Raw genomic sequence first — 26,154 nt, forward strand, 5'->3', positions numbered from 1 at the left:
ACAGCCATGTGCTCATACAACTAAGCCATTTTCTCCCTTATTTATGTAAACTGAGGGAGTTTTGGTTTCAAGCATGGTAAACAAGGATTTAACTACTTCCTCTCTCCTCCCATATAACTTTCCCTGAATGAACATGGTAAATAGAACCCTGCTGTAGGAAAGCCTTTTTGCTTGGTGTTGCTTCTGTAACCGGTTCTCTTCTGGAAAACAAACACATTTCTACTAAATGCAATCCAAAGGAACCTCTTAACAAAAACATTACCAGCTGTCTCACATACCTCTCTCCACTGGGTCCTGTGGCAGACAAGTAGACAATCACCTGCAGATGGGTTAATTATCCTATGAGATGCAGAAAATCTAGGACACCTGACAACATGTAGAGAGTGTGGACTACCTACTTGACTGCAGCTTCATGCCATTTGTCAGACAAAAGCAGACAGTGCTGTGCATAGCACCCAGCGTTGGGAACTAGAAACAGACTGTGACCTTAAGGTAGGCATGCATGAGTTGCAAAGGTGGTAGCTGGAGAGGAGAGAGATGTTTGGTGTAGAAGGCAGGAGAACTGACAGGCTAGAGTATTTTCATCCTCAGTGTCCCCATTGCAAGAATGACTTTCAGATAATGACATTTTAGGAGAATATAATCTTGTATTTGTAGTTAACATCCATTAAGGCTTAACTGAATTGTGAGAGGTCAGAAAGTTGTTTTTTCAAAATGAAAATTTTCGCATAAATAGAGGATACAGAAGTGGGTGTAATCTGGCTTTGCAGATCATGTCTTTCTTCTCTGTCCCATAATGAGCACACACAAATATTCAAATGTAATTGCTGTTACCTTCAATCAGTGGAATCACAGTAGCAGAAAACTGAGATCAGGACAGAGATGAGGACTAAGGAGGCACTGTAATAGAAATGAGGAAAAAGAAAGAATGTGCTGCCACTCCTTTTGAATGAGGAACAGCAAGAAACTTGCTGCCTGTTGCAGTCTAGCAGGATGTGTTGGGACTGTTCCTTTTAAATGCCTTTACTCACAATTAGACCTAAATATAGAAACCAGTTTACAGTACTTTCATTCCTAGGTCACAAAGGATTTGCTGTTGAGAGAAAAGCATATGGCAATCCCTACTGAAGAAGGGAAGCTGTGGCCCAGAGCATTGTATCACTGAGTAGCCAAGTTGGGAAGCACACCTGCATCAGTCCTGTTTGTGGACAAACTTGTCACTTCCCTGCAAGTACGACAGGTACGTTCTTCACAGGCTGGATCTTGGTTTTCTTTGGCATGCCATATACCTTAGTTAGCAGGGATCTGGGAATTACAGTGCAACCAGTCCTCAGCCAGGGCCCCGCTGCTAGAGCAGGGTCTGCAAGAGGAGTGTCTCAGTACGGTAGGACAGACATTCCAGCCAGGACAGCTGAGGTGAAAATCCAGCCACAAATCCGTATGAGACACCCTTGCAGCTCAAGACATCCATCAGCTAATCCTGCCTTTGGCAATTTCCCCACTTATTCCTTCCATCAAAGGAGCTTGGATTACAACGGCTGTTGACTTAATGAGTGAGACTTCGAAGGAAGCTGGTTTTTACAGTACAAAAATAAAGTACTTTGCACTCTCTGGATCACCTTGCCTCCTAGAAGAAACAGGCATTTAACAAAGTGTTACTGAGCCTCAGGAGGGAGACAAGAACTAACCCAGAGTGCTGTGCACACAGATGAGTTGGGGCTGAGAGAAGCTAAGTGTTTTGCTCCATGCCACAAAGCAGTCCTGACCAGAACTGGGCACAGAATCTGCATGTTCCACCTTGCAATTTTTTGGGCAGATTGTGATGCCAAGGCCTTGGCCATTAGTTGTCATTACTGGCCAAGAGGTGATTTTTGGCAGAGGAAAGGTGTTAACTCTCCTTTCCTGGCCACACTACAGTTTGGCTGACTATATTGTTGCTTTCTTAAATTCCTGTCCAACCCACCCAACCATGTTAGACTTTTTCTGATTCCCAGAACCACTTGTTGCTCTTGGTTATGACATGGCCCCTTTTCCATGCTGGAGCGTTGTTTTGCTTAAATGATCTCAGGTTGTAAGGTTATCTACCATGGCATAAGCTGTTGTGGAGAAGCACGTGTGCAAGATGGGCTTTTTTCCCCCCTTCCTTTCCTACCCACAGAAATGTGACTGTCACAGGAGAGGTGGTGGAATAGGGTGGTCTTATGTGGAGTTGCAGAGCTGTTGTGCTTAGAGAGGATTTTCCAGTTTCTCAGTTGCCCTGTAACTATTGGAACAAACTGACTGTGCCCCTCTAATCAAAGAAATGTGAAGCTAGCGAGAGGCCTCAAGTACATTTCCTGGCAACAAGACAAAAGTAAGTCTACTGAGAAGTTTATGCAAAGAGAATATTTCTAGTATATACAGTTCTGTCTTGTACTCAGATGCCCATACCAAAGCAATTACTGTATGGGAGATGCTGACTGGCTGGAAGAACCTGTTCATTCTGGATCTGTAATGGAGTCTGCAAGGAGCTCAGCTTCCTGGTGTGGAAGAAGGTAAGTGTGTGTAAGGAAGGGAGGCTGGGACTTGTTTATTTGGGAGGGTAACCTTTCTGGGCTGAAAGCCTGCTTTTTAATTTATTTGGTGGTCCAGGGAAATTCGTCACATCACATTCTCCAGCTCCTATTTCCAGAGGCAATTACATCACCCCAGAGTCTTAGCTAGCCAACAGGGAGGCAGCTGCATAAAGCACGGGCTGGCCGTTTCACAATGGCAGCAATGCAGATTGTCCCTAAGACAAACAAAGATCCACAGGAGAGGTAGAAGTCTGGGTCCAGCCAGAGAAATGCAGATCCATGGCCAACTTGGAACTTTGAGCCAGCTCACGGATCCTTTTTTCCATGTCTGCTCTTACCCCACCCTTGAGCTCCTCGCATCAGATCCAGGGACACACGTGGCCTCTGTGTTCCTGTGAGCACAAGGGCTGCTGTTTCTGGGATCCTGGGAGAAATGCCCAAGGCAGGTGTCAGGGCTTTCTGAGGGATAAATGGTCTGAGCAGCATTTTAATGGGCTGGAGTTGCAAGGCATCTCAGCTACTTGACAACATTACATTTTGCAAAGCAAGGAAAAGAGGTCAAGGCTTGCAGGAGATGAGGCAAGGACTGAGACTCAGGGTTGTGGCAAAGCAAAGCGCTGAGAGCTGAGGAAGGTAGAAGAGCAGAGTCCTAGAGTGTGAGGCTTTGACAGTAGAAAATCCATGGCTCTACCACTCATGTACTGAGTTTTTTGGTGTCATCTCCCACACAACCGTGAATAGAGAGAAAAGCTCAGTGTCTGCTGGGTTTGGATTGCCTGGGTTTAAACTCAGCATTCAAAGTATTGCAGGGGTATTTACTCACAGAGTCTCACAGTACCTCTGAGAGGTGTCTGAGTACACCAACCCTCCTTCACATCCTTATCTCCAAACTGGAGGGATGTGGATTTGATGGGTGGACCACTCGATGGATAAGAAACTGGTTGAAAGGCCGCAGACAGAGGGTGGTCATCAATGACTCTATGTCCAGGTGGAGGCTGGTAACGAGTGGCGTCCCCCAGGGGTCTGTCTTGGGACCGGTGCTCTTTAACATCTTTATCAATGACATCGATGACGGAATCGAGTGCACCCTCAGCAAGTTTGCTGACGACACCAAGCTGAGTGGTGTGGTTGACACGGTTGAAGGATGGGATGCCATTCAGAGGGACCTTGAGAGGCTGGAAAGGTGGGCCCGGGTGAACATGATGAGGTTCAACACAGCAAAGTGCAGAGTTTTGCTCTTGGGCTGGAGGAATCCCAGGCATCCATACAGACTGGAAGGAGCGGTCCTTGAGAGCAGCCCTGTGGAGAGGGACCTGGGGGTCTTGATAGACGAAAAACTGAACATGAGCCAGCAGTGTGCCTTTGCAGCTCGGAAGGCAAATGGGATCCTGGGCTCCATCAAAAGAGGGGTGGCCAGCAGGGACAGGGAGGTGATTGTTCCCCTCTACTCTGCTCTTGTGAGGCCCCATCTGGAGTACTGCGTCCAGGTCTGGAGCCCCAGTACAAGAAAGACAGGGAGCTGTTGGAGAGGGTCCAGAGGAGGGCCACAAAGATGATCAGGGGACTGGAGCACCTCCCCTATGAGGACAGGCTGAAGGAGCTGGGCTTGTTCAGCCTGGAAGAAAAGAAGGCTGTGGGGTGACCTCATTGCAGCCTTTCAGTACCTAAAGGGAGCCTATGGAGGGGAGGGAAATCAACTCTTTGAGAGGGTGAATGACAGCAGGACAAGGGGAAATGGTTTTAAGCTGAGGGAAGGGAGATTTAGGTTGGATGTCAGGGGGAAATTCTTTACGGAGAGAGTGGTGAGGTGCTGGAACAGGATGCCCAGGGAGGTTGTGGATGCCCCGTTCCCTGGAGGTGTTCAAGGCCAGATTGGATGGGGCCCTGGGCAGCCTGGTCTAGCATTAGGTGGAATGGTTGGTGGCCCTGCGTGTGGCAGGGGGGTTGGAGATTCATGATCCTTGAGGTCCCTTCCAACCCTGGCAATTCTGTGATTCTGTGATTCACTGGCAGCAGCATTAACACAGTGAGGGGCATTGCCTTTCACAGCCAGACAGTGAGGCCGTGTCAAAGCCAGCAGACAGCTGGGGACTGCCTGGTGCTCAATGCATTGTATTTTCCTCCAGAAGCCTCTGCTTCCTCTGGAGAATTCTGGGTTGACTTCTGAGCCCTATGTCTCATGTTTCCAGTCCATCTTTGCACCAAAATCTTAACAGTAATTTAAAACTGGCATAATTTATTTTGGTCAAATACATCTCTAAGCTCTTGTGGGCAAGGATTCTGTTTGCAAGAGCTGAACTGTTTCTCCTGCAACACAATGCAGCCACACTCTTATAGAGTTAATAAATCCATGCGTGCCCTTTAAAAGAAGAAATCAGAAGGATTTTTTAGACATTTTTAGGCAAAGGTTCTTTTTTTCTTTTTTTCTTGCTTCTTTTTTTTTTTTTTTTTTTTTTTTTTTTTTATGAAGCCTCCTTGGTAACCATTTAAAACAAATTCCTCCAGACTGTAAACTAGAGATAATGGAGTTCGCCTTTAATCTCGGTCCACTGCAGATCAAGTTACCTCTTAGAAATTACTTATCCTGGCCAAGCAAATGAATTGGAATTGATGTTCTTAATTGTTTTCTAAATTGCTGTTCCCCACTCCCTTCCTCCCCTTCTCGGCACACAGCTGTTTTGCATCAGAGTCTCGTCTAATGGGTACTGTCACTCACACGAGGGGGTGAAGTCATGTGGTCATAAAAGAGAGAGATTGGGGGAAGAGAGGGAAATACCACCCAGTGCATTATCTGGCTGTGGCACACACAAATTGAATAGAAATAATTCCTCCTGGGGGACTAGTCCCAACAATGGACACAGTTTTGTCTTGGGCTAGAAAAATGTGGAGGCTCACTTCGTTCTCTGATACTCATTTCTGAGAGAAGGAAGACGATTAAAGTGCTAGTTTGGGGCACAAGAAACCTGGATTGAAAATGCTGCAGCCTCCTTTGTCTGTTTTTGTGCAAACTGCTTTGTTTATGCTGCTTTAATGCCTTCATTTGTAATGCATAAGTAGTGCAACTCCCCTCCTTTCTTCTTGAGGCACCAATGGCACTTAATGGGAGTTGCACAAGATGGCCTTCAGAGGTCCCTTCCAACTCTAAGGATTCTATGATTAGCTGTATCTTGCAATAAGCTTAACCTGCTCTCCATCTCCAAAAAAAGTACATCAGCACTGCCTGTGTTTATATATATTAGTCTCTAACTCACGTGGAACTTGAGTTGCAGAGCCTTTGGGCTTTGGGAACATCAAGCCAGGCCTTAACACCATAATCCCTTCCCTCTTCTAAAGTAGAGATGGATCTCAAGTCTTAAGCAGGAACCACCCCCTGAGGATGTTTTGCTCATGTAAAAATCATTTCTGCATGTGAAATGTAGATAAACAATTGCACCAATGTCTGTGTCCTGCCACTATGTTCCCTCCCACCCTATAAATGATACATAATCCCAGTTTTACTGCCAGCAGTTTTCCAGATATCAGCTGTTCCCTTTCAGATCCAGTATTTTCAGACTGGCAACTGTTTTCTGCTCATCCATCCATTCATAGTAACTGAGAAGAGCAGAGGTCATTCTCATCCTAACCTCACCCAGAAGGTCTTTCTTGACAAAAAACAGTCTGTGTCATTTACTCTCATTACACTGCTGTGAGAGACCAGGGAAACAGAGAATTTGCTACCCACATAAAATCTTGAAATGCCTGCTGGAAAAGCAGCAGACTCTTGGATACCTGTTTGTAATATCTGAGAATGCCGTATGGAACTGAATCCAAGAAAGAATGGGAGGAAAGAAGGAATATTATGCAAAATGAGGTAAAAAATCATGCTAACTGCTGGAAGTGGTGAGGGAAGCCAACAATATCATAAGTGTGGAGACTTTTTTCTCCTTTTCAGTAAGGAGAAAATGGACTGTTTGGGCTTAGTGCAGCACAGCACGCAACTGTCACGTACCAGATCATTGTTGGCACTAGCAAAATCATGAGCATGTATTCTGCAGTCATCTGTTCTGGGGGAGCTACACAGTTGGTGTTCTTCAAAACTGGAAAAGGACTGACATTGGCTGGCCTGTCCTTGCAGACACAGCTATTCTGGTTTAGCAGCCTTATTTATTAAGAAGTGCAAATAGTGCAGATAGTTCGGATGGTTAATATAAACATCACAGTGCAAATATCATTGTCTTCCTGGATAAAGGACAAGGAAAAGAAGATCTACCTGACAAATACAGTTATGTGGCAGAGGGGTGGTTGTGATATAGTTATGACTTCCAAGCCAAGTCAATCAGGTGCTCCTAATTATCTAAATTTGAGATTCCTTCTGCTGCCTTTCCATTGATAGGTAGGTAGATAGATAGATAGCAAAGTTTCAGATAGTTTTCAGAGATCTCCCACAGGTCATTATGGCAAGATAGGCAGTTCCTGAATATGACAGTTCATCACAAGCACTGTTAGAAAGCTTGTTGCCCCTGTCAGCAATCTCAGGAGTAGTCCTTCATCTCAAACTGATCCTTAGCTTGGTCAAACTGATCCAGAACAGTGAATAGTTAGTATTTCAGTGACTAAGGGTGATGATGGCTCACAGGGGGATGGCTCCTAGGACATGGCTACAAAAAGATGCAGGAAGGCTGTAATGCCTTTCTTCTGCTTTCACATGAGGGCACTATTTTTTGATCTGGGAGGGAAGACAGACAGAAGGTGTTTAGAACACGGCTCAGAAAGGAACTCTGACTTTCTCACCATTGCTTCCTATTATCACTGAAGGATTTTTCTAGCTGTCAGGGCTATTAACTGAGCTTCTGCTCTTTTTGCTTCTTACATCGTTAGCAGTAAGGGTCTGCAACTGAAGTTTTGCTGAAGAGATGCCAGGAAGAAGGGAACCCAGTGTGCTTTTGCTGTAACTGTGTGTGCTAATAGCAGAAAGGAGAAAAAATAATTTGTGTCAAGGAAGCAAAAAGATGTGACCCTTACATGGTGCTACCCTTGCTGACTCCCTGAATAGCCCCATTCAAATCAATGTAACTGCTCTTGGAGCAGGTTCTGCTCAGTGTTAATGAAGATGTCAGAATCTGGCCCACAGGGAATGAATGTGTTGAGCAAGAAGGGGCTCTTTTATAACCTCTTTCCTAGAACATGTTTGGAGGCATGCGTTTGCAGCTGGTTCCTATCTCAAGGCTGGGCCAAACCAAGCTCCCCTCACCAGAAGATGCAAACGTGCCCAGACTTTTGGAAGCTCAGCTCCAGATCCAAACTTTAGGTCTGATCTGAAGTTGACAGACTCCCACTGACCTAAACAGACATTTGGACCAAGCATTTGTGACTTGGAGCAGCCCTGACACAAAGCAAAACCAATGCTGCTGGGATGCCTGGGCCATGCTTGTCAGAATACGGTCGCTTTTCTCTTTCCTCTTTTTTTTTTTCCTCTTGCTTTTTAAAGTTTTTTAGAGGAGGGATTGGTCTCAAGGAGGCATAAACTCCCTTCTTTTCCATCCCTGATTGAGTATCAAACTCCTCCGCTGAGATTTCTCCATGGAGACATTGGGTTTTCCTGGCAAGCAGGGTTGCAAACTACTCAGCGGAATGTCTACAGCTCTGCAGCTCCAGAGGAGCCAGGAGGCTGGGCATCCCAGCCAAGGGAAATACTGCTCTCGTCCCAAGAACACTTTCATGGAGACTGAGGTGCATATTGGATTAGAGACGGCTAAGCTGGGTTCTTGGGGTTTTTTGGTTGGTTTCTTTTTCCTTTCGAAAATCTAAAGCACGGAGAAGAGAAATCCACAGACGAGAAATCTGGGGATCCTTATGGCTGTTGCAAAATGTGGTTTGTAAATGAATCTTTTTACTTCTGGTACTTCTGGCTTGTTCGACACACGCGCACATACACACATACAGAGAATAACTTGGCAAGCTCATGTTTTCGTGGCACAGCACCAGGAAATGGGAGTTCCCCTCCCAACAGAGAAGATCAGGGCAATGAGGCAAAGGTGGGGAATCAGACCCTGCCTGAGTCTCAGTGGAACGCTGGCCCGGACAACTCTTACACAAATAATCTCCAGGAGCTCTGAACCCGTACTTCATTGTGGACACAGACAGTGCTGTAGAAAAAACAGACTGAAATTGCTTCTCTTTCATGGCATCTGTAGTGTAAAAACAGTTTTCGTCCAAGACATTTGTGGTCGGAAAATCCTGACACCTCATAAATTATCTTAGAGGCGCAACAAAGCTTCAAAAAGATGAAACTCAATGCTGAGGTCAGCAGGAATTTTTTTGCATCTTCTGCAGTGGAGGAACGTTTTCAGTCTCAGGAAACCACCACAAAAAGAGGCAGCAAGAAGAGAGAATATTTCTTGGCATGAGATCCTCAGTGCTCAGGGAAGCGAGGACTCTTATATATTTATTTTTGGCCACCTCTGTGTTCGCACATCATCAGAACACGATCCAAATGACCAGAGGCAGCCTGATGGTGAGGTGGCTGCTGCAGTTAGGTGACACTTCAGGTCCACCCAAACACTCAGGGTAATTGCTCCTGCATAGTGCTGGGGGCTGCGTGGGCTGCAGACTTCCCAGGATTGGTCTGACAGTACTTTATAGCGAAGTTGGGTTTGCGGTAGGAGTGAAGTACTGCAAAACCACAGCATCCCTTGCTCTCTTCTTGGATATTTCTTCTTTACTATATAGAAGGCAATTTCCTTCTTCTAGACAAGGGGAAAGTGGAGAAGAGGACCCTGAGGTGGATCCCACACAGAAGTTGTTATAAGACAAGAACCTCTGCAGGTGCCCAGTCACGGTCCTTTGCAGCAGATAAAGTCCTGTGTTGGCCAAACCAGAGAGACGCTGAAATAATACTTGAAAGGACAATAGACACCAGGATGACCTACAGTCCCCATGTTGTGGTGTGGGGCAGGAAGGACCCAGGCAGAGTCAGTTAGTTCAGAAAGGAAGGTTTTTTCAGAGGATGAAAAATCAAAGTGATGCTTCTGAGAAGGCAAAGAATTCATGTACGCTGCATCAGGCCCTGCTGCTAATCCTGGCAGTCTGAGCCATAGGTAAGCCTTGCCATCTCGAGCTGTGCCAGCCCTTGCCCTGCAGCACTGGTGGCAGGAGTGCTGCGTTCTGTGTGTGTGCTGGAGCTGTGCCTGCAGCCTGGCAAGGGCTGCCTAGGGAGGCAATGGCAATGCTGTGACAGCCAGCCCAGCTGTAGGCTCCCCGTGCAAGCAGGGTGCTGCCTCTCAAACCAGTTTTGCAGGGGCACTTGGGTCAAGCTATGGGTTTCAGGGTTATTACTTATTCTCTTGACTGAGTGATCACCAAAACAGTTCTGTTTTAATCTGTAGCATTGCCCATTGCTTTTATGCATCTTTCTTTGGAGCGTGAAGTTACAGGGTAAGATGTGAGCTGCTTTCTGTTCCTGTGGGTGGACAAAACTTTCAGACTTGAAACTTCTCTCCATATGTTCAGCCTTCTGAGTCCCTAGCAGGATCTGACCTCCCTGCCCACTTAGTAAATCAATGGATTCTAAGGCATGTAGAACTGATTTTATGGCAGCAAGATGCATTTCACTAGATTTATGTTATTAAACTGGAGGGGGGGAAGCCTCCTTTTATTTGGGGCAGTCCTTGAGTTTTACAGGCTTGTTTAAGTAAGTAATTATTTTGGTAATGCTGAGGCCTCCTTTATTGAATCGTAAATGCATCCTGAACGGCTCTCTGAATAACAAGAAGACCTTTCCCCCAAGTTTATGTGTTGCTCTGATTAGCAAAATCTGAACATTAGCAGTTTACTCTGCGATTAGCTTTGCTGCTGAGAGCTGCCTTGGTTCACTTCTCTGGGGCTACTCAAAAGATTAAGCCTGTGTGTAAACGTTTGCGGGATCAGTGCCACAAAGGGAAAAAAACAACCCCAAAGCCCTTTCTTTGGAAACATCCTCTCTGACCATGTTAGGGAAAAGGATCAGATAATTGGGATCTTTATGATGCTTATTATAAAAAATGTTCTGGAACTAGTTCAAGCACCAATCAGAAACCACATTGTTCCACTAAATCACTTTCAGATGCCATTTCAGATACAGAATACAATTACTCCTCGTTTAAAAATATAAATGTTCCCTTCATAAAACACACACACACACACACAAAACTATTTTAATTTATTTTATTTTTATCTGTCTTGGCTGGAGTTCAGGCCTTCCACAGATAATCTATCATCAGATTTTGTACCGTTTCTTTCTGCCCGGTGTTGCGCAGAGCCCACTGTACAGTGCAAAAGAGCTGCAGGACATGGACGTTGGGACTTCACATGCAAAAGAGCTCTTGCACAAGCCAAGAGGCTGGAGGCCCCGGCTCGGATGTGTGTATGCTTAAGAAATCAGCTCAAAGCAAAACCTGGAACGAAGATTCTGCCCACATGTTGCATTAAAAAGCCACCCAAAATGCCTGGAGGGGTTCTTGGCCTGTCTTTTTTTTTGTTGTTGTTGGACAGCTATGGGTTTGGGGAAGCAAGTTCTCTTCCCTGTGTGCAGCCCATGTGCTGTCCTTGTTGTTAGGAGGGAGAACGTGGAGGCCATCTGCCAGCTTGGTAACGGGGGACCCTCCTGCTCTGGGAGGCCCCACTCAGCTCGGCACAGGACAGGCCCACTGGTTGAGGCACTTGGGGGGATGGGAGATCCTTTTTGTACAGTTTTGGGTGCCACAATACAAAAAGGACATAAAACTGTTAGAGAGTGTCCAAAGGAGGGCTGTAAAGATGGGGAAGGGTCTGAAGGGAAAGACTGTGACGAGTGGCTGAGCAACCTGGGTTTGTTCAGCCCAGAGCAGAGGCTGAGGAAAGGCATCATGGCGGCTGCAGCTCCTCACAGGGAGTGAAGGGGCAGTGCGAAGCTCTGCTCTCTGGTCTGATTTTTGGGTGGTCCTGTGAGGAGCTGAGAGTTGGACTCCATGATCCTCAAGGGTCCCTTCCGACGGGATATGCTGTGATTCTATGATAGCTAACCCCTGGGCTTCAGGAGGCAGTAAGATGGTTGGAAGGGGTCCAGCGTGCACAGTGGATGGGCTGAGGGCTGATTCCCAAGCCTTGTGCTTTCACCATCTCACCGCTGGACTTCTCCATTTCACTGGAGAACCACGCTGCCTCCAGGTTGGGACTTTCTGGGACATTTCTAATGGAAAGCTTTCCTCATCGTCAGGAAATTGTCCTTCGTCATTGCTGAAATCCTTCTCAGAGCAGTTCTGTTTTGGTGAGCTGCCGCTCGGCCCCAGCCACGAGTCTGTGGGAGCGCAGCCTGCTCTCCTGCCAGCGGCTGCCTTGTTTGGGGCCCCTGTGCTCTGCTCAGTCCTGCTGCGGGACAGAAAACCCACAGACACCCAGAGTGTAGACCCAGAACCCGCACAACCCCCCCCCAGAGATTCCAGACCCCCGACAAGCTGGCATAAAGCCCTGGGAACCTGGATCAGAACAGGGCTAGCAAGAATTAGCTTTCTGCCCCAAGGCTAGGGATGCTTGAGGATGCTGCCATCTTTCAGGCGCTCTGCGGGTTGTCTTTTTTTTTCTTTTTCTGGGGCGAGCAGAGGGATTTCTCAGCACTGGGGCAACGTGAGAATCCTGAGGGCTGCATTTTGGAAAAAAATTATATGGAAACATTTTCATGTTTTCCAAAACAAAAGATGCTAAGGGGTTTGTTACTAAGGGAAAATTCCTGCACCAGTTTCGCAAAGGCTGGGATTTCTGAGTTTCCTTAGTGCAGCTCACGGCTTCTTTAGGAGGACTTTAGTCATGACACTGAGAAGAATGGCCTTTGAACTCAGTGGTAGTGTAAGAATTCATGAACTCCTTGCCCCAAGGAAAGTAGTGGACTCCCAATGGCTTATCCCAGCACCATGGTGAAATCAGGAGCTTTGACATGGTCTATTAGCTGGCGTTGCTTGGGCCTCGTGGTGGAGTAAGGGATCCGCTCTGAACCAAGCTCTTGGCTGGATGGGCAAAACCCGCTTTGCTGTTCTGTCTCAGATTGCTGGGAAGCAAAGTTTGAATGGAGAACAGTGCCACTTCTGAAGAATTGTTAAAATAATTATTCATTATTCTGAAGAATAAATGTTTAGGCTGATGTGCAAATTGAAGAAGCGTTTTATAACAGTCTGAACTAAATCCAAGAGGGAATTTTCAGAAGCACAGGATGTTCTTCTCACCATCAGTGACTGATTGTGCAGTGGAAGCAGAGTCAGGCTGATTCAAGGTGTCTGCGGAAATTTGACTCTCGGTGCTCAGGATTTTTAGTGTTTCTGGCCAGAAGGCTGGAGCCCTTGCTGAGATGTGATTACTTCTGCGATGTTTCGTTGTTACAATAGTCACAGAGCCTTGTTCAAAGGCCAGGACCCCCTGTGCTCTGCCACGTCTCTAAAGAAGGTCGCAGAGATTTCCAATCCAACTCGACTGAAGTCAAGAACGATTCTCAATCCCCTGCAATAAGTACTTTTTGACTATTTCATTTTAATGTCATTAATCAGTTTGGTTTTCAGCCAGATGACCATGACCTTCGATACAACATGCTGATTCCAATTTAGAAGAGAAGCTGCTAACAAATATTTCACTACCCTTACTTTACAGTGTGCTTCCTACCTTAGAGATGCAAGCTTGCTGTGCAAGCAGGAAATATCTTTCACTGATGAGGTGAGGAAATGTTACAGATCTTGATGTTGCTAACTAGAGGTTCATTATCAGGTTTGGGACTATTCCTGAGGCACTAGTCATTGGAGGTATGTGATTTTTCAAACCTCTCAGGTTTTCTGTTTTTCAACATTATATTTTTAGCCCTTATGGTTATAGAAAAATTTCTAGCTCAATAAGACAACTACACCTAAAGAAAACTACAGCCTGAAGAAACTTAGAAAACTGTTAGAATTGCATTATATTTATTGTCTATTACTTTTCCTTTCTTCACTTCATCTTTGTGCCTGCCTCCTGACTTTTCAAGCAGAGATTGGGCAGCGTAGAAAACTACAATGGGAAGAGATCAAGGATTGTTTGTGCAGATAGATTTAAGCTGTGCTATCAGCAAAGGTGCAACTCCAGCGTCAGACCTAAATTTAATCAGAGTCTGTTTTCCGTTCACTCTGGTGGTTGAGTTTGAGTTCTGCACAACAGAGAAAGCTTAATTTACCTATATGGAGGTGTGGAAAACCAAGTGTCAGTAGTTATTAGCAGCAGCGGGACAAGTGTCATGTTTATAGGTATGCACCTCTTCTGGGGCTCACTCCTCATTCCATGGTAACATTGAAAATGCCAGAGGAAGCAGAAGCAGCAGGAGCAGAGGTAATGGGCTCAGGATGGTGCCAGATTGCCACGGGTGAGTTTCCTTGCAAGCTGCCCATGGAGAGGGCCTGTCAGCATGCACGAACAGAGCCATATTTCATCTGTGCAAAAGAACCCAGGATTGTCCTGGGAGGCTGTGTAAGAAATGAGGCTCCATGGTTGGTGCTAAACCAATAACAAATACTGCTTTCCCCCCTACCAAGAGATCAGAGCACAGCAGGCTGCCTGCAGCAGAGGAAAGCTGGGACAAGCATAGAACAGCAAGGATGTTTGTTAGTTCTTCATTGTATCTCTTACCAAGTGTAACTAATCTCACCACCATCAGTAGGGATTGTGACCATGGAATGAACCCAACTCTGGGACCTACTGGACATTTTTCATGAGAACATTTTTAAACAAGGCATGGTATTTTTCAGGCAAACATTAGAAATTACCTGTCTTGAATGTATTTTAGAGAGAAGAAAAGCAAAGAAAACCCATTTTTTTACAGAGTGAAACATTTTTATAATACCAAAATGTTCTGTTTCTACAGTTGTTGAGTGTTCTGCAATTTTGTATTTTCCTATATGAAATGTATGTGGGTGGTTTTTTGTTTGTTTGTTTTTGAATGTTTCAGAAAATCAGTGTCCAAATAGAAGGCATGTGTGCTCATGTATCAATACCATTCAGCTGGCTGTTAGGAGCTTATTTTCAGTATTGACTTATCACCGATAGCAGATGTTTTTATCCACATTGCAAGAGCATGATGTGGAGAGGAAGAATATGGCTGGAAGGTGACAATGAAGAGAACCCAAGGAAAAGACTTTTGCAAGAAAACAGGAGGATTTTAATGATGAACCATCAAGGTTAAAAATGGGGAAAAAAGCAGAATGTAGCAGCTTGCAGGGTACATTGCTAGGTAGGAGTATGCCCTGCAAAAAGGGAAGAGCATGGATTATCCACCGGACATGACCCAAGCTCAATAAGTTGTGCAGCAGTGGTGACAGAAAGGAGGATGCTGATGCACTGATGCTTTGTTTGGATCCATCTGTAAGTTTTACACAGCCTGACAAAATCTTACTGTAAGAAGTGTCACTTTGCAAAGCCCTCACGTCACGGGCTTTGACTGTCAGGTGGCACTGAAGAGATGACCCCTAACTCTGAGCTCCATGGCTTCAGAGTGGAGATGTGTGCTTTAATTACTGGAGTGAGCAAAGCAGAGAGGCCTGGAGGCCTGGTTTCCACTGTGTGGTGACAGGATGTGTGGGGAAGGCCACCAAAGGCGGCAATGCTGTAGGCTTAGAAAACCTAAAGAGCACTGTGTGTGCTGCTGGGAGCCTGGAGATCATCCAGAAGATGGGCAGAGCCTGGCTGGCAGCGTGGCCAAAAGGAAGAGGATGAAGATGGAGGTGCTTTACTTCCAGCACCTCTCTGGCTAACAGGCAAACCTGTCCCAGAGGGCACATTTTGCTGAGCCAGCTGCGGCGATCTCCTCAGCTAAACAAGCACACAGTGTGAGGAGTTTGGAGGTTTTTAGGGGCCTTCAGGACCACGTCTTGGGTGTGCTCCAATCCTGAGTAAACACTCCAAGGACACCACCAAAGTCCCCTGCCTGTCAGGCTGCACAAGCCAAAGCGATAAAAATTGAAATAAAACCCCAAAACAAAGACAGAGGAAAGAGGGAAAAGATGCTGTGAGGCCCAAAGGGCGAAGGATGTGGGTACTGCTGGACTTAATTGTCTTCTTCCTTGCTCTGTGAGGAGGAATGCTGCTGGGACCGTTGCTGACTTTTGGATTGTTATTGACTTTTTATTTTTAATATATTTTTTTCCCCAAAGCAAACAGGCAAGTGACGTAAAGCAAATGGAATTGTGGTTCTCAAGATGGTAAACTCGGAGATGATCCCAGGCTGCAAAATCCTGATCTGGATGTTGAGCTCTCTGTTGCATAAGCATAAGCTAGTTTAGGTCTGCAGCCTGGATGGGGGGCAAGGTGCCAACTTCAGTGTCAGGTTCAGGCTTGAGTTCTGAAACAAACCTCCCTCACTGGAAATTTAGCATTGTTCATGGAGGCTCAGAGGGGGGAAGAACTGATTCCAGCTCTTCTTCTCTAACAAGGTTTGGACTTACTGTATCAATTCATCTGGGCCTCTAATGAGGAAAGCTGTCTTTTTTGTGATGACAGTTGAACATGTGCTCAGGCTCATTTCTCAATCAAAGGTTTGTATTATAGAGCAAGTTACAATTATTTCTGTGCCGTGGGAGGACCGTTGAGTTAAAGCAGGTAGATGTCCTCTCACAACCTGTGACCTTGTTTCTGTTATCAGCCTCAAGTCTATTGCCATTGATTTGTTCTAAAGGGCTGTTAGGTGCTGGAAACATCTGGGAATGAAACATAAAGCAGAGGCTTTGAGCTCCGGCAATCACTGCAAATCTGTGATTGCTCCTTGGATTGAAAGCTGCCATTCTCTCCGAATTCATGGGCTGATTGTACTGCCCATTGGATAGTGGGAGCAAAAATGGTTACAATTTGGTCAATATTTTAAACAAACCAGTGGAGTTAATTAAAAGCAAGCTCTGATTGCATACTCACATTGTGGGGCAGGTTAGCCACAAAACAGTTTGCTTTGAGCTCTTAAGCCAGGAAAAAGCCTGACAAGTCAGTCGTGCCTCCTTGTCTTCCTGGCCTTTGTGGGCAAGAAGTTGAAGGGCAATTCAGGGAGATGGAGCTGGCACTCACAAAGTTACCCCAGAGTCTGTGATTGACTCAGGATGGTAAAAGAGGAATAAAGGGAGTGCAGTTACTGCATAGGAAATAGAGTCTGTGAAGCTTGCAGGGATTTCAGACACCAAGATTTTTTGCAGTGTTTATTGGAACAGACAGGCTAAGAGCGCTAAGGGATAAAGGATCCCAAATCAAACAGACTAATTGGTCTCAAATGGAGTGACTAAGGAACTCTCTCCCTTCCAAAATGGGTCAAATTGCATTTTAGAAAGAGATCTCTGAAATTTGAGTGGGAGGCCTGGATAAAAAAATGAATGGATGAACTCATAATTGACATGGATTCCATTATGGCTAATACCAATGTCAGAGCTGCCACCGAATATGTCCTGCAAATCCAGTCTGGGGGAACTGCCTTTAGAGATGTGACCCAGGTGAAGCAAACTATTTGCCATGAGCCTGTGAGGAACTGAGACTTTAATTGCAAACATATGGCTGGGTAACTTTCCAGCAAGTGAAACCTGGGGGATAGATAGAGACCTGCTCTGAAACTGATGATCCAGAAGAGCTTTCACTACCTCTGATCCTTGCAGTCCTGAAAAGGGAATAGATTGCTGTGCTCTCATATCATTTTTCGCTGACCAGAAAACAGCAAAGAAAGGGAAGATGATGTCAAAATGTAATGTTGGCACAAAGAGCCCATTGATTTTAGGAAAAATGAGTGTGAAATGAAGTTCCCTATAACTTTATTTGAAGATGATTGATGCCTTGTTTGTGATTTTTTTTTAAAGGCGGTTGTCTGATGTTCAGCATCCTCCTATCCTGGTGGATTATGTCATGAACAGCTCTGCCTGGGGTCATTTGTGAAGAGATATCTTGGAGGACAGGATCATCACTGGTTGGGGACCAGCGTGGCTGCTTAAATTGTCCATCCTAGTGTTTGTCAAGAAGGGTAAGTGCATTGCAGAAAGGAGAGCTTGGGTATCAGCCCCCAGCTCTGATTGCTGAGGCAAAGAGCAAAGGCAAGGGTCAGAGTTTTAAGGCAGCTCCCAAGTGAAATGGGTAAAGAATCCTGTAGAAGCTTTTCATTGCTTTTTCACACCATTTTTCACTGCAGTCTGTTTCTAGCTTTCAGTGGTACTGGCTGATCTCATGACAGGCAGCCAAACACCAAGGAAGGGGCCCTGACAAATTCAGCCCCTTGTTTTATCTTGTCCATCATTATCTCCTTGAACTCTCCTGAAGATCTGTGGAGTTCTCCATGAATATCTTGAATACAAGGAGGTCAGTGTGCATTTGTGCTTTCCTCTGGGATCTGAAAACACATCTCTGTGCATAACGAGGAGTTCAAACTATTGTCCTGGGTGACTGGGAAAGAGGAAAGGGGAATGTGGGCTGACAGCACGAAGTGGTGAGCTCAGGGGAATTTTCTTTTCAGAAATATTTTTATTTGTTGGGGGGCCTTGACAGGACAAGAACTTAACATTTCTTGGCAGGAATGTATCTGAGTCAGTTGAGTTTTGTTAGGGTGCAGAGTAGCTTCTAGTCACTGATGTGTGCATGAGAAGCTACTGGCTGGTCTGTGGGAAACTTGGATCTTCCCAGAACTGGAGTTGTGGTGACTCCTGAATGTCAGAGGCTCAGGATCTGGAGTGAATTGACTAAGGTCTGTACTTAAGGTGGAGAAAAAAGATTCCCTTTCTTGAGCAGCCATACAGGTAAGGCGAAAAGCACACATCAAGTATCAGCTGGGTATTTTGTTTGTGGAGAACCAAAGATGAGCTGGAACAAATGTGAGAGCCTGTGAGTACCACTTTTATGTCCTACACTGATCCACATGACCTAAATATTAAAGTGTAAAGAGGCGATGATTGTAAGGAACTTATAGCGTAATTGGTGCTCTCTGATGATATTTAGCAGTTCACACAGGCCAAAGCACCAATTTTGGTCTGGATTATTTCTTAAAGAGCAGTGTCTGGGACATCTGCGGCAAGGCTCTTGTTATACTGAGTTGTCTTGAGAATGAAACCAAGAAAATTTGGGTCTGCAAAAAAACGGAGCCATTTAACAGTAAATATTCCCTAAACCAGTGACCACATGTCTGAAAAGGGAGATTTATGTGAAATGGGAAGTTTCATAACAGCACTCTTTCATAAAATAGCAACAGTGACGTATGCACACATGTACACACACACTCATTCCAGATAAGATCAAATATCTAACACTCCAGAGATGAAACACTTCCATAATTATTTTTCTCCTTCTGATTTTGAAATATAATTTCTCTGGGACTGACAGTTACAGGTGGAAATGCTACAGAGGTCTTTCAGTCACTGCTGGAAGTGATCTCTCTCCCTTGCATGTAATGGAGCATGTACACCTGACCACTGCTACCCATAACATTGCTTGTGTATTCCAGTACTCCAGCCCCTCCAGTCCTGTTCTCTTTGCTCCGTATATCCCTTTCCACAGCTCTGGAAAGCATCTCTGCTAGATGTTCCGTTGTTGATGATTTTAGCAGATATGGTGGCAGTATGGATAGGAGTGTAGCCACCAGAAGAATAGTTGGATCTGTTGGAAGGGGTGAGGTACAGAAAGGAGGGTGAAGATGAGGTAAAAACGTAGAAGGATGAAAGATGGAAGATGTGGGAATGAAAAGGTGGAGATGGAAGAGAAAAAAAGGATTGAAAAGGCAAGGATCCCAGAGGACAGTTTCTTCTTCTGAAGAACATTAAATACTGCATAAATTACAGTAAATTGAAATATTGTTAATCTATAAAGGCTGTATTGTTCTCTTTTTCTCTTGGCCAACTACTGCTGACGTAAGCAGGAACTCTTCTCTAGGCTGAAGAAGCCTAAAGCCTAGCAAGCAAGCCTGGCGCCCAGACTGGGGCTGGAAGTGGGATTTGGCCTCTGCTATACAGAAAGGCTTTGAGGATTCAGACTTAGAGGAACCTAGGGAATGTGAGGCCGCTGGGCAAGCATCAGATAGGAGCATTTAGTCAGCATTTCTTCTACAAAAACTAATAAAAATACATCTTTCAGTCTTTTCCAGGAAGATGTCAGAGCTCTTCTGTGGAGTTAGCATGCTTGACATGGACACCAGCTTAGTCATTAAGGAATAAAACAAAGGGGTTTAAGTCTTGCTAGAAATTCATATATCCTGCAAAGCTACTGGGGAGACACCACTGACTCCATGATGTGTGTAAATGTACGTGTGTATACGTGTATGCGTGTGTGTGTATCACTGGATATAAGCAGATGCAGCTATCTGTTTTCTCCTAATAATTCCGTAATTCTGCCTTCGGCTTTGCAGACTCCAGGATCTTGGCCAGCTGGAGCCGGAGAGGCTGCCAAGTCCGTCAGGTTGATGGAGCCAGCAGGCTGTTCCACCTGACTGTCTGGAAGCATTCCTTTGCTCTCTTGAGAGTTTCCCAATGTGTCTACATTTCCTTTGAAAGAAGGTTCACCCATGATTGCCAGCATCTATGTCAGGTCTTCTTTGCATGGGTGCTGAGACTGCAAAACCCAGAGACCCATGGCCCCTCTCAGCACTGTTTTAGCTATCTTCCAGCTGCACAAGCACTGAAAAGCTCCAAAAAATATCTAATGAGGCAGATGAAAAGACACAGGCTCAGGCTCTTAGCTGCTTTATAGGGATAGAAAGGATGATTGCAAGAATTCTTTGTATCTCACAACCTGATGAGGTCAGTAACAACCCTGATTTTTCTGCACTCCTAAAGCAGAGGAGCTTCTTTGTCGACAGCTGACAAGACCTGAAGAATCCAAGGTGCGTGCGGAGGTAACAAGGGGACAGCTGAAATTTATGTTTTTTAAGTTTTTATGCTTATCTCAAGAATGATGTGCTGGGAAAGTAAATCCTTTGCAAACGCTCATGAATCTCTGGTATTCAGGTGCCCTGCAGGAGAGATGCAGAGACACAGAAAAGATTTTCACCAGTTGATCTCACCATGTGGCTCTCATCTGGTGCTCTGCTTGCCTACTTCTTGCTTGGGATAGTGTTCAAAACAAATGGGGTTTTCAGAAGTGCTCCATATAGGGGAGACTAAGAAAATCCCTGTTTCTCCCCTCTGCTCAGTCTAAACAGCTTTATCCAACTGCACCTCCCCCTTCCGGGTCCTCCTCCCAAGTACAGGTAAAGCTTTATTCTTCACAAAACTTGGAAACAGAGACAAACTTTCACGTCACCTATTCTGACAGTCCTGTTATCCATCTGTAGTCATGGTGAGCCATTGGGCTGCCTAGTGGGTAGCGTGGTCCCTTCCCGTGTTTCTGTCTGGTTTTACCCTTGTAAGTCCTATCCTGTGTGTGTATGCAGCAGTGATGTGCAGCCCAAGAAGTGAAGACAGGGAGAGTGGAGTTAAAGATGGGAAAAAAGCATCAGCAGCAGGCTGGGAAGTTCAGTGAATGCCTGTAGCAATACCATTAGGGTGTGCTTCGGAAATGAGGTGGTAAGATACAGCAAAAAGCAGCCTTACTGGTTCTGGCTGACTTGCACAGTAGGTCTCTGTGTTTTTAATGTGCAACCTGTTCTCTCTGGTGAGGAACTGTCACTTTTTGTTCAGCTCGCTGTAGCTTTTCATACATAGAAAAGATATGCAACTCTATACACTTTCTCTCTTCTGTAATGCAGAGGTTCCCAAACCATGGCAGAGATCCCTGCCAATCTTCTTTATGCCTTTTGGAACGCTTACACTGTTATTGTTCAACTCTGAATAGAGAGTCTTTGAGAAGTTAGTTATCCAGATCAGCTACAGGCATTTCTAACCTCACCAAGCATAATGTCGTCATGGGTTTTGGCCAGGAAGGTGCCATTTCCAAGGATCTCATTCTTTTCTCTTTGATTTTTGAAAATCAACAAGTTCTGGTGAAGAGCTCTGTGTAAAATACGGAGCTGAGGATTAACAAAGAAGCAAAGAGGAGGTCTTTTTTTTCTTTCTTTTTTTTTTTTTTTGCTTACGTGGAAAGGAAGACAAAATCTAATGGCTGCTTGTGGAAACATGGAAGGTCTCCAGTATAATGAATAAGAAGAATAATTTCAACTATATTTTTAGATATTTGAACAGTATTTATATGCAAATGCTATCTCAGAAGGTAGTGGAAAAAATCAGTTTTCTTAACATTGGCTGTAAAACAGAATTTGCAGTTCTGGAAGACTTGAGATTTCCATAGGAACCAAACGAGATGAAGTAGAAAGACTTAACAGAGGTGATTAAGAAGTATTTTGTACTGAAAACAAACCTTATTGCTGAATGACATAAATTACATTCAAGGGAGAGCAAATGGCCTTTCTGGTAGGTTTAAAAAAACATGCCAGTATCTACCCCTTAGTAACTCTGTGTAAGAAAGGCCTTAGAGAGCTGAGAGCTGGAGTGCAGAGCACAGCCTTGGGAAACCACAGACACATCTTTGGGGTGGCACGCTGAGCTAGTGTAAATCAAGCTTGAGCCCCCTGAATTTTGGGATCATGCTAATGTTACTGTGCACACAAAAGATGCCTAATTTCATAAACTGGGAGAGGACCTTCACTATTTTCCCTTGTTTTGAATAAAGGTTGGAGGTCAGTGGTGTGGGCAGAACACTTCATCCACACTATCTGATGTTTGGGAATTTTAACGACAGAAAGAATTATGGATGATATCCTGCATTAAGGACTTGCCTCATTTTGTGCTTTGTTTGGGTTATTTTAGCAGTAATAATTTTGTTGTTTCTGTGCTCACCTTCCCAAAGAACAGAGACATCACAAACAAGCAAGCTATTTCCTCTGCAGGGCTATTTCCGTTTTCTTTTATTAGTGAGCTAAGGAAAGCTTTGATCTACACTCCAGCTTGATATCTAATGAGATATTTTCATCAAACTCTGCTCCTTACTGAACTCGTGTTAATCTCAGCAAGATTCATGTAGACAGATGTTCTTATGTTTGTGGGCAGTGGAATGGGATCTTGCAGTTAGATCTTGCTGGTACGAGCTCAGCGGACACCACTGCAGGGACAGAGATCTTTCTATAGAAAATTCATTGCAGGATGGGGGCATAAGAGCAAGTGCATTTGGCTTGAAGCATGATTAATTAATGCATGGTTAAAGGTTGCTTATATGTGTTGGTCCTTCTCCCACTGAAGTTGATGGCAAAACTCCTGTGAAGTTCAGCAAAGTGGGATGGAATCTATACAGAAAGTATTTTTCCCAGAACAACTTTGCAATAACCAGTGGATTTGCAAACTCCTCACTCTGACACATTGAAACAATTTGGGACTTTCATTCCATTTTGCTTTAATTGGACTTAGGCTACATCTGAGTCTTCCTAAGTGAGTTGCTCTGCCTAAAATATGTGCAGGCATGTTTGCATTCTCTGAGGGAACGTGGAGGTTAAACTAGAAGGCAAGGTTATGTTAGCAAGGATATTTTCTTTTTATTCTGCTTCCAAAGGCAACCCTGTTCTGGGCTCACCACTCTGGCTTGACCGCTCTGTGCCTCTCCATACCAAATCATGCTGGGATTTGATGATAAAGCACATCCTCTTTCCAGGAGCCAAGCCAACCCCTACATCCTAACTCACTGGTGTTCTGGTACCTTAGGCACTTTGTGGTCACAAGGCAGACTGCAAATGCAGGTATGAGCCGTGGTGATGCTGGAATGTCCAAACCCTTTGTAGGAAGTTGCTTACAGAGCCGCTGTTGCCCATTTGATTGCCAGTTCCTTTGTTTTTATGTTTCTCCAATGGTGCCAGCTGAGACAGCTCTGAGCTGGATTTCAGGGCTTGATTTGGTTCACGTCTTCCATAAAAGTTTTCCATCTTCGACCAAGGAATTTCAGATCAGGGTAAAAATATGAGTAAATCAGAGCTGGCATCTATCCCAGACATATCAATTCCCTTAAATTCCCTTTTTCCCGTGGCTTTGGGACAATCAAAATAGGGAATGTTTCCATTGCTATACCTTTATGAAAGTACAAGATGTGAATGCTATATCCTGAGTGCATCTAGTGTGTTTCCTTACCTTGGTTGTTACCAACTGCACAGCTTTCTCTGGCAATTATGTGAAACGGAGCACTGCAATAGAGTAAATCTTTTGACAGGGCTTGGCTCCAGGGAAGATCAAACCCTCCAACGTGACAGTTAATGAAACAAGGAAAAAGAAGAGGGAAACTATCAGTCCCAGCCAGCCAACACTAACAGAGTCCTAAGGCAGCTGGAGATGCCAAGGTATCTGCTTGCAAGATTGGGAGAGAGCTGTGGGGGTCGGACTGGGGGCCACACCAAGACTGGTTTCCTTCTGCCTTGGGTGACCAGGGAGCAGTGGAGACAAGTCATCCCCTCTAAGACTTGTTATGATTGCTTTGTGCTAAAGGGCATTGAATGCATACTGTCTTTTTTAAGACACAGAACAAGCTGGCGTTATTCTACATCTCTTAGGAAGTGGTACTTTGCCCTGGAACTGACCTGGGTGGAGCACCTGGGATGGATCTGGGGGTACAAACCAAATGCACAGTAATTGCAAGGACAGAAGAGTGTGAAGTGAGTGATGTGGAGCACCTGGTCCCCAGGAAACACAGTCAGTGTCCTTCAGTGGGCATCATCAAGGAGTTAATGTGGCAGTCTGCTGCAAGACAAGCCACAAAGCAGAGCAGGGAGAAGAGCCTCCAGTAAGGAGCTCATTTATCTCTAAAGCAGCATTTTCCAGAGTGTGATGCATGGCCCTTTGGTGATCTATAAAACATTCAGTGGTGGCTCATGGAACAATAGTAAACCCTCTCTCCTCCCCTCCAATGGCCACAGAAGCAAGCACACGAGTTAAATGGGAGAAAAGAAAAGCTACTATAGATTAACTTTCAAATTTTAGTCTTTTGTTTATTTGAATTAATATATGAAAAATATACAAGTTGGTCTTTGGATTTTTATTTTATTTTTTTTTCTGAAAAAGGTTAATCTTTGGACTTGAGAAGATTAAGAAATGTGGCTCTGAGGGTGCTATTTTGGAGCCAATTACAACAGCATTGAAATGTTGAAAGATTCCTTTTGTTTGTTGAAAGATTAGGCTGAAGCCCTTCAGTCTATAAAAGAATAATAAACTGTAGTGGGATAAAATACTTCATTGCAATGAAGATACAAAAGCCACCTCCGAGTGGTATGTGGCTGGGATGGAGGCATGATGCTGGCATTGAGAATTTCTGGAGTTATCTATGCCCAGAAAAGAAAGGCTGTGAGCTCTTGCTTTATTCGAGTTATATAACGTCACCCTCCACCTCCTGCCACGAACTAGAGCTGTGTAGGGTGTGTCAGAAGCACTGCCATCTAATGTGGCAGCATGTGCAAAACAATATGTGTGTGCAAACCGTCCCCAATTGCTCCTGGTTTCCTTCGATCTCGTGTAATTTACCCTGAAAGGAGTCTTGTTAGAATTGAAGGATTGGCACATTCACATCTCGTGAAATCTGGGAGCGAAAATGAGCTCTGAGTGACCTTTTCTTCTGTGCCAGTATTGTCATCTGGGACAACTCTGAAGGACCAGGCAGCGTGCATCTTGCAACTATGCACTGTTGGCTTTGGATTCTATTTTGCAGAGCAGAGTTTCTGGGTTACTTGTGAACTGCCTTGCGGTTTGCTAGTAGTGAGGGTTGCATAACCATGTCCTGCCTCTGGTTTTGTGCTGTCTGCAGGTACAGCTCACTGGGTGCATGACTGAGCTGAGGTCTTTTCTCGAGGAAAGCTTTGAAGGGTTGCAGGCAGTCCGAGGCACAGAGGTTGCACAAGGAAATGGAGCTGCAGGGAAACAAGCAGGCACGGCTTGGTCTGGGTGCTTGATGCAATGGGCTTTCAGCAGTGGGAATGGTTTAAAGCACCTTGGGTGTGTGTGAGATAGAAGCAGCAGGTGCCGATGGTGTCCCGTGGTTAGGGACTGAGTGTCTCTACAGCCACAGGGAACAAGAACCTCACAGCTGCCAGCCATGGTTGGTGCTGTTCTCTGGCACCATCCGGGCAAACGGGCAGCAGTGGGGCTGTGCCCCACATCCCCACCCAGCCTGCTGCTTCTGGAGGTTCTCCCCAGCTCTTTCCCCTGCACCGAGCCCTGATTGCATCTCCCAGCCCCTTCTCATGGGGTACCTTCACACTGGGCTCTGAGCAGAGCCTGATGGAAATCACATGGCGCCTTTCCCCATTGTCTTTGCCAAGTTTCAGTGTGATTAATCACACCATTCCTGCCTAAATGTCCCCTTGTTCACCACGGTTTTAATTCCTTTCGTTTCTTTCCTGGCCGGTGTGTTATGTTGAGCAGCACTGTTCTCATCTGTTATAAGCTCTGCTCTACCCCAGAAAGTGCCCCCTCTCCATAGCAATTGAGGGGATTCCCCTGTGTCTCTTATTTTTTCCCAGGGCCATGGTGAGGATTAATAAGCAAACTTCTGCAAAGCACTTTGTGACTCTCTGACTAAAGGGTTTATACAAGGGTGAAATGTTGCCCTTAATACACCTTGTGCAATGGATCAAAAGATCAGACTACATCTCTGAGCACCTTTCGGGCTGCAAACGGGTACAGCACATCACAAG

The 26,154-nt window shown here is 45.1% G+C and overlaps 1 long non-coding RNA gene across 1 annotated transcript in view; it reads left to right on the forward strand.

Moving 5' to 3' along the window:
- Positions 1–215: 215 nt before the first annotated feature.
- The window catches only part of LOC149916805 (uncharacterized), a 53,554-nt gene continuing 27,615 nt past the window's right edge, over positions 216–26,154 (forward strand). Inside the window, exons 1-4 of the long non-coding RNA XR_016469107.1 lie at positions 216–492; positions 1,079–1,240; positions 2,421–2,534; positions 17,381–17,541. This is a non-coding gene — a long non-coding RNA (uncharacterized LOC149916805). The remainder of the gene's footprint in view (positions 493–1,078; positions 1,241–2,420; positions 2,535–17,380; positions 17,542–26,154) is intronic.

The sequence above is a fragment of the Phasianus colchicus genome, chromosome 9 (genome assembly GCF_987193195.1).
Source record: "Phasianus colchicus chromosome 9, bPhaCol1.hap1.1, whole genome shotgun sequence".
NCBI classification, from domain to species: domain Eukaryota; kingdom Metazoa; phylum Chordata; class Aves; order Galliformes; family Phasianidae; genus Phasianus; species Phasianus colchicus.